We start from the raw sequence: 9,311 nt of genomic DNA on the forward strand, positions 1-9,311 counted from the left end.
ATGTAATTTTGAAGTTTTATAATCTAAAGAAACAGATATTTGTGCACTTTAAGAATAATACTTCAAAACTTACATTTTAAAATCGTGCCTTGACATTGTCTCACCTTACACTGTATGACAATACAGGCTCTGGGATCATGGACTGTTTTCTATGAAAATATGTTCAGGACTCTGAGGTGTGATCCCAAGATGGATTTAAAGCAGTTATCTGGGCTGAGCACAGTGAATTATGCCTGTAATACTGGCTCTTTTTGAGGCCAAGGTGGGAGAATCACTTGAGCCCAGGAGTCCAAAATCAGCCTGGGCAAAATAGTGGGACCCCTATCCTACCAAAATAATAATAATAATGATACTTCAACTATGCAGACATTTCTCATAAAAATTCATTCTCAATTTTGCCGATTTTAGCTAAACTTTTGCAAATACCACCTGATCAGAAAGTCTACATCTAATTTTTGATTTTGAACTTGGAAATTAGGCAGCATGAATTAGGCAGAAAAAAATAAATTTGAAAAATTGTACAGCTCAGATTCTGAGGTTGATTTAGGAACTACTATTCAAGCCATCAGAGAAAGATTTCGCAGTTAATTACTAAAACATTTAATACTTCTGGGCATGAATAAAAGTATAAACAGTGAGCCGAGATCGCACCACTGCACTCCAGCCTGGGCGACAGAACAAGACTCCATCTCAAAAAAAAAAAAAAAAAAGTATAAAAATGTAGTCTTGATCTAATATTTTCAAAAACATACTAAAGGGACCATAATATATAATTGTAATTTTATATGGGAAGCAATAAAAGAATTACGTACATGATGCTGAAATAGTATATAGAAGGAACGGCTTCTTAGGAGATAAATGTTTGATTGACTTTGAAAGATGAAAAGGTAATCAGAGTGGAAAAAACTTGCCAACCAAGAAAACAAATAATAAAGGCCTTGAAATAGTAAGAAACTTGGAGAGATATAGGAAAGGCAATAAACATGCTATTGCTACAACATGACTTTGAAGTGACTACACAACTAGTAGCTAGACTCAGGGCCATATCAAAAATGCTTCTTATGCTATAATAAGGAATTTTAACTTAATCTTACAGGTCAGCATTTCCTAAGCTATCTACCCTAAGAACAAAAAGCTCCTTTGAAGAATTTCTATAAATGTTCATGCTCAACCCAATAAGCCTGAGAAATACTGCATACTAAAATTCTACGTAGTAGACATTACAGGTGAGGGCCAACATCTATTTCACCACCTTTTCAATAAAGTTTCATTGCAGCTTGAGGAACTGATTCCATCTCCAGAGAAGGGCCCTGATGAGTCTAAGCAAACATAATATGTCTCCCTTGCCCAAAATTGGTTAAGGAACTGTGACCTAGGCCAATCAGCACAGGACATTCTCCTGGTGACAGTTACTAGTCCAGAGTTGGACCTAAACAATTACAGTTGGCCCTGAAACAACATGGAAGTTAGAAGCACCAACCCTACACAGAGACAGAAATCTGCATATTACTTTTGTCTTCCCAAAAACATAACTACTGACAGTCTACTGCTGACCAGAAGCCTTGCCCATAATACTAAGAAATTGTTATTTTTAAAAATCATAAAGAAGAGAAAATACATCTACTACACATTAAGTGTAAGTGGATCATCATAAAGCTCTTCATCCTCATCATCTTCATGTTGAGTAGGCTGATGGGGAGGAATAGAAAGGGAAGGGATCTGTCTTGCTGTCTCAGAGGTGGCAGATTGGGGAGGAAATTCAAATATAAATGAATTCAAGCAGTTGAAATCTGTGTTGTTCAAGGGTCAATTGTACATCAGACTGAACAGAAGTACTATTGTTCCATGATTGTGGAAAAACACTTTCTTTCTCTCCCAGAAGGCTTAAGTGAGAATAAATACAGCTTAAATGCTATAGGAAATGGGCAATGATCCTATGACTACAAGAACCAATCTTGGGATGATATAAGGGTGGATGGCAGAGCAAAAGGTGAAAGAACTAGTCTTTGATGCCATCGTTGAATTGCCGGATCAACCAATGCTAAAGAGAAGAATAAGACCTCATTTATAATGTCAACAGGGTCATTCATTCTTACAGGGAAGAAGGCACATATACAGTAATTTCAAAACACTTTAAAAGGTACTATAGTAGGCCAGGCAAAGTGGCCCACACATGTAATCCCAGCACTTTAGGGGCCAAGGTAAGAGGATCGCTTGAGCCCAGGACTTCAAGATCAGCCTGGGCAACATAGTAAGATCCCATCTCTACAAAAAAAAAAAATTAATTAGCAGGGTGTGGTGGCATGCCTGTAGTCCTAGCTACTTGGGAGGCTAAGGCGGGAGGATCACATGGCTGGGAGGTCAAGGCTGCAGTGAGCTGTGATCACAACACTATACTCTAACCTGGGCGACAGACCAAATTGTGTCTCAAAAAGAAATTAAAAAATAAAAATAAAATAAATGAAAAGTACTATAGTAAATTTTAGTACAGAAATGAAAAAACAAAGAAGAGGAGACTGACTCTCTTTGTTTTTTGGCTCTCCTCCTCTTTCTAGTCAAGGCCAGAAAAAGCTTTACATGCATTTCACCTAAATCTTGAGTAATGTACAGCAGTCCGCAGTCTACAAGTTCAATTTGTTTTCATACACTGATATATTTAGCATTTTATATTATAGCCAAATAGTCATAAAATTATGAGAAGTAAAATCATTTTTAAAACGGAGGTGCTGACAAGTTGCATATGAATTTAAAATGCATTAAACATAGTTTATGATTTAGTCTCATTATACATAGTAGGATTGAAAAGGGAGTTTTTTAGATCTAACAGTCTAAGAAGACATAAAACACCTAGAATAAAATAAAGATTTGGAACTACTCATGCATATTTTTTTCTGCATTTTAAACAACATACTGTCATTGTAAAAATCATGTGATTTTATCTCCTATTTTTTCAGTTTTGCATTTATATTTTATTTTACAGATACCATTCTATACAGTGGAATTTCACTATTTGCCAGAGTATAATGCCATTTCACAAATACCAATAGCCAGTCGTGATACAATTTAAATTGCTTGAAAAGGATTTTGTGATGGGCAATATAAAAGGCCGTGACTGGGATCCTTTGAATATGTAGTCAAACTTTTTAGTTCTCATTAATACAATAAGCCTTGTAATCACTGTTCAGCAAACTATATCTTTAATGTTGAGTTATCTTCCCATAAGTAAAATGTCAATTGTGCCATAAATGCCACTTGACTTGGGTTTTGTTTTTGCTTAAAAAAAAGGTATACAAATTATAATTGATATCATTTTTTGCCTGAAAACACCAAACCTAGCAAGCTTTGTTTCCCCACCTAATAATTTAAGTGTGCTCTTACACAGAAACATTCTGAAGAGTTTCTCACCACATAATAAAACAAAGTGTTATATTATCCTTATGACTTGTCAAAACCGAGGAATCGGAAAGAGACAGCCTGAAAAGGAAAACCACATCAAAGTGGTTTTACTTCCAGGAAAACGATTTGATCATTTAAAAATTTTTAAACTATTTTTCATATTTAATTGAATTTTTTAACCTAAGTTGTTGGAGATTGAAACATTCTCACCTATTTTATCTTAGCAAAATGGAGATAAATGTAAAAATGCCATGTGCATTCTTTATTTAAAATGACTCTTCTTTGTGGAATAGAGGCTTTAGACATAAAGTTCTTCATCTATAGCAATATTTTGACTATCTTTATGCTGGAATCTTTATTCTGACAGTTGTGCAGCTGTACAGGTTTGCAGCTTTTTGAGCTAAACTCAAGAGGCTCTGAGTCCATGCCAGCTGTCTTTCAATTTCACATCAACTCTCTTGGTGTTTTGTCAGTTTAAAGCTTTTGCAAAGTTTGCAGGGCCTGAATTCATTAGATAAGGGAAATGAGTCATCTAAATCTTACCCAACCTCAACTGCCATAGACACTCACTATTGTAAATTTCCTTCAAGACTGAATTAGAAAATAGACCCCACGGGTTTTTGTCAGTGTTGGTATTTGATGATACCCTTGTAACAGCAGCTGCTGAAGCTGTGTGTACTTCAATAAAAAATTTCTATTTTAAATTCCCTTTCCCTCATATTTTCTATATAAAATTGGAAGGCAACAGCTGCAATAATAAGGGCAAAAAGGTCATTTAAAGTTCAGTTCACCAGGCACATGATAGGCAACAAACTCATCACAAAGGCACTTTTTAAAAATAATTATTGTTATTAGAAACAAAATCCATCTTGTTTTTAAAGAATTCTGCAGCATCTTAAAACAGATAAGAAACAGATTGTCAAGGATAGTTAAGTTGGAACACAAAGCTTCAACAAACAAAAGGATTTGACAATTCCTCTGGGAGTGAGGAGCAGCCTTATTATCACAAGCCATAGCATTGATCTATATTTTGGTACAGGAGGATCTTAGATCTGCAGCCCTTGCCACATGTTGTTATTAGAAATATTTAAGTGCATGCCTGTATTTTAAACTGAAGGGGAAAAAACCAATACTACATGGAACAGAAAAAAAGTATTGATAACATTCTGTAAGACTACAAATAAATGAGTGCTTCATCCCACAAAGATTAAAATCTGTATAAATTTTGCCTTCTGGAAGTACTTTCCAAGACAGTGAGGAAAGAAAACATGAAGTATCAAAACAGGAGAAATTACAGAGAAATAGAAATTGCCTGCAATAGAATTTCAGGTTATGTTAACCAAATGACATTTATTGCCAATTGCTTTTCTACAACTAAGCTATTACAGCACAGTGTGACCTAAAGCATGGTCTTCAGAATTACAAAGAGCCACTTAGAATGTATATGATTTGGGGATGCTATTCTTACTTTCTGGGCCTTAGTTGCCTTGTTTGCAAAATGGGGATAATATCCAGTTCATGATGCCATGAAATATAATGCATGTCAAGTATCTGGCATATAGTTTATGAGCAAAAAATGCTAACTATTAATTTTTAATGGCCCTGTAATCCCAGCACTTTGGGAGGCACAGGCAGGTGGATTACCTGAGGTCAGGAATTCGAGACCAGCATGGCCAACATGGCGAAACTCGGTCTCTACTAAAAATACAAATATTAGCCTGGCGTGGTGGCAGGCGCCTGTAGTCCTAGCTACCTGGGAGGCTGAGGTAGAAGAATCACTTGAACCTGGGAGGCAGAGGTTGCTATGAGCCAAGATGGCACCACTGCAGTCCAGCCTGGGTGACAGAGTGAGACTCCATATCAAAAAAAAATTAACGGATGCCATAGTGTAAAAACTTTGTAAGTGTAGGCAGCGAGCGCGGGCAGCCAGCCAGGGCCAGGGGGCAGTGGCGGCCACGGTCCGGCCAGGTCCCCACTGCTCCCAGCCCCCGCCCCAGGCCCGTCGCCGGCGCCGCCATGGGCAAGAAGCAAAAGAAGCACAAGGCCAAGTGGCGCTCGTCCTATGAGGATTATGCCAAGAAGCCCCTGAAGCTAGTCCTCAAGGTCGGAGGAAGTGAAGTGACTGAACTCTCAGGATCTGGCCACAACTCCAGTTACTATGATGACAGGTCAGACCATGAGCGAGAGAGGCACAAAGAAAAGAAAAAGAAGAAGTCCGAGAAAGAGAAGCATCTGAACGATGAGGAAAGAAGGAAGCAAAAAGGAAGAGAAGAAGCGGAAGCGAGAGAGGGAGCACTGTGACACGGAGGGAGAGGCTGACAACTTTGATCCTGGGAAGAAGGTGGAGGTGGAGCCGCCCCCAGATCGGCCAGTCCGAGCGTGCTGGACACAGCCAGCCGAAAATGAGAGCACACCTATTCAGCAACTCCTGGAACACTTCCTCCGCCAGCTCCAGAGAAAAGATCCCCATGGATTTTTTGCTTTTCCTGTCACGGATGCAATTGCTTCTGGATATTCAATGATAATAAAACATCCCATGGATTTTGGCACCATGAAAGACAAAATTGTAGCTAATGAATACAAATCAGTTACGGAATTTAAGGCAGATTTCAAACTGATGTGTGATAATGCAATGACATACAATAGGCCAGATACCGTGTACTACAAGTTGGCGAAGAAGATCCTTCACGCAGGCTTTAAGATGATGAGCAAACAGGCAGCTTTTTTGGGCAATGAAAATACAGCTGTTGAGGAACCTGTCCCTGAAGTTGTATCAGTACAAGTAGAAACTGCCAAGAAATCCAAAAAGCCGAGTAGAGAAGTTATCAGCTACATGTTCAAGCCTGAAGGGAACGCCTGCAGCTTGACGGACAATACCGCAGAGGAGCACATGCTGGCGCTGCCGGAGCACGCAGCTGACGAAGCTCGGGACAGGATCAACCGGTTCCTCCCAGGCGGCAAGATGGGCTATCTGAAGAGGAAGGGGGACGGGAGTCTGCTCTACAGCGTGGTCAACACAGCCGAGCTGGACGCTGATGAGGAGGAGACCCACCCAGTAGACTTGAGCTCGCTCTCCAGTAAGCTGCTCCCAGGCTTCACCACGCTGGGCTTCAAAGACGAGAGAAGAAACAAAGTCACCTTTCTCTCCAGTGCCACTACTGCGCTTTCGATGCAGAATAATTCAGTATTTGGCGTCTTGAAGTCGGAGGAGATGGAGCTGCTCTATTCAGCCTACACAGATGAGACAGGCGTGCAGTGTGCGCTGAGCCTGCAGGAGTTTGTGAAGGATGCTGGGAGCTACAGCAAGAAAGTGGTGGACGACCTCCTGGACCAGATCACAGGCGGAGACCACTCCAAGATGCTCTTCCAGCTGAAGCAGAGAAATGTTCCCATGAAACCTCCAGATGAAGCCAAGGTTGGGGACACCCTAGGCGACAGCAGTGGCTCTGTTCTGGAGTTCATGTCGATGAAGTCGTATCCCGACCTCTCCGTGGATATCTCCATGCTCAGCTCTCTGGGGAAGGTGAAGAAGGAGCTGGACCCTGACGACAGCCATTTGAACTTGGATGAGATGACCAAGCTCCTGCAGGACCTTCACAAAGCACAGGCGGAGCACGGCGGCTTTCGGCCGTCATCCAACCTCAGCTCCCTGTCCAACGCCTCCGAGAGGGACCAGCACCACCCGGGAAGCCCTTCTCACCTGAGTGTCGGAGAGCAGCCAGACGTCACCCACGACCCCTATGAGTTACTTCAGTCTCCAGAGCCTGCGGCCTCCACCAAGACCAAACTCTAGACCACCTTCAGCTCTTTTATTTTTTTAGTTTTATTTTGCACTTGTAGAGTTTTTGTCATCAGACAAGGACTTTGATCTTGCCCCCTCTGGCATGCAGGAAGCAGCCCCGGTGAGGTAATGAATTGTCTGTGGTATCATGTCAGCAGAGTCTCCAAGCCCCGCGAACCCTGGGGAGTGGAGTCATACGCGAAGGCCATATGGCCATTGTGTCAGCAGAGAGTCCCTGTACACAGCCCCGTGAACCCTGAGGAGTGGAGTCACACATGAAGGCCATATGGCCAACGTGTCAGCAGAGAGAGTCTCTGTACACAGCCCCGTGAACCCTGAGGAATGTGGCCAGGCCGCAGAGCTGCGTGCAGTCTGTGTCCAAGCATCATGTGTGGCTCCAGGCCTTGTTTCTGCCAGTGTAGACACCTCTGTCTGCCCCACTGTCCTGGGGTCGCTCTTGGGAGGCACAGGCATGGGTGTGTCTGGCCTCATTATCAGTCCTGCATGTTCCTGTCATAGTTTGTGTTTCCCAGGCAGGCCATGGTAGGGGCCTCGCAGGGGCCAGTGGGAAGCACGGGGCCAGGCTGGGGTGAGGAGAGCTCCCCTGTTTTCTGTTTAATTGATGACCCTGAGAAAGGAGTGCATTCTGCCTGCCCGTTACAGTGGAGTGTTCCGTGTCCATAAAACGTTTTCTAACCAGGAAAAAAAAAAAAAACTTTGTAAGTGTATTGCTGCTGTCTCAATTTATAACCCAGAGTAATCATTAAACCTATTCCTGGGGGAAATTTGGGGAAACTAGAGTATTTATTGAAGCTCTCTTTGTGTATATCACTCATTGCCCTCTTGTGATGGGGAAGGAAAATACATGTAATAAAGAATTTAAGACATCTAACAAGTCAGCTAGATACTTAACTAGAGAGGCCCACAAGCTCTAATAATGCTGTCCAATAGTGCTTTCTCCAATGATGGAAATGTTCCATATCTGCACCATCAAATATGATAATGACTAGATACATGTGACTACTGAGCATGTGAAATGTGGCTAGTGCCAACTGAGTAAATAAATTTTTATTTTTTTTAAATAATTCAAACATAAATAGCCATATGTGGCTAACACTATCATATTGTGTAGCACATCTCTGATTGACACTTTCATTAGAACTTCTTAGGGAACATAAGAGAAAAGTAGATCTGAGTGAATAAAAATTCAGTAAAGATATCAAAAGGCCTCTTCCGTTAATGCAATCCCTGGATCTTTAGAAACATGTTACTTACTGAGCTGTGATGCATCAAAACTTCTAATGGAATCAGCAGGGACTTTGCCAAGTAATATGAGAGAAGTGATGAGCTACTCAGATAGTTCTGCCAAAGTATGGTGGAGAGCTCTGCCCAAATATGGCAGAGACAATTGTCAGCTGCTTGATAAGATGAAAAATAGCAGGACTCTTTAGAACTGCCATTGTCATAAGCTTTCCAAAGAGGTATCCCTGACAGAACCCAATGCTTTCAGGAGCCACCTCCAGCAGAATCAATGCTTGACAATAAACAAGGAGTCATTGTTAGGGTTGGTTTGCAAAGACACGGTCACATCTTGGAAATCCTCATCTCCTCTACTTTCAGTTGGATGTTATCCTTGTAGAAAAAGGATGTGTGACCTAACATATGTTAGGATGTAAACTAACATATTCATGGGTCCTAGATATTAGGACAGCTTTAAGGGGCCATTATTCTGCCTAACCCTAATATATACACACAGTCCTACTGTAACAAGTAGACATGATGATGTTTTGAGTCCCCAGGGAACAATGTCAGCTTAGACCCTATTTCCAACAATTAACAAAATATTTGAGTACTCCCCTTTCCAAAATGTATGATTATCCAAGTAAATCGTCATAGGTCCCTTTGGGTAAGGAATGAGGGAAGTGTTACTCCTTATATGTGCTATGTTGCAGGATACTTCATCCTAAGAATTTGACCTCCTTTCAGTCAATGGGTTCTGGATCTAAGAACTGGCTCAGGTCTGTTAACTGAACAAAAGATTATGACGTTTCATTGCAGTGGCTACTCTTTGCTTCCTGATCATTAATACTTGATTTCTTTTGGTTGTACAGATTGTAAAATACCATTGTTGACT

General features: G+C 41.1%; 1 pseudogene across 1 annotated transcript; it reads left to right on the plus strand.

Annotated features, from left to right (window-relative positions):
* Positions 1-5,412: 5,412 nt before the first annotated feature.
* On the plus strand, positions 5,413-7,392 carry LOC100579753 (annotated as a pseudogene). The gene has a single exon (XR_180136.3). The product of XR_180136.3 is annotated as a bromodomain-containing protein 9 pseudogene (transcript).
* The last annotated feature ends 1,919 nt before the right edge of the window (positions 7,393-9,311 follow it).

Source organism: Nomascus leucogenys, chromosome 22a, assembly GCF_006542625.1.
Source record: "Nomascus leucogenys isolate Asia chromosome 22a, Asia_NLE_v1, whole genome shotgun sequence".
Classification (NCBI taxonomy): Eukaryota; Metazoa; Chordata; class Mammalia; order Primates; family Hylobatidae; genus Nomascus; species Nomascus leucogenys.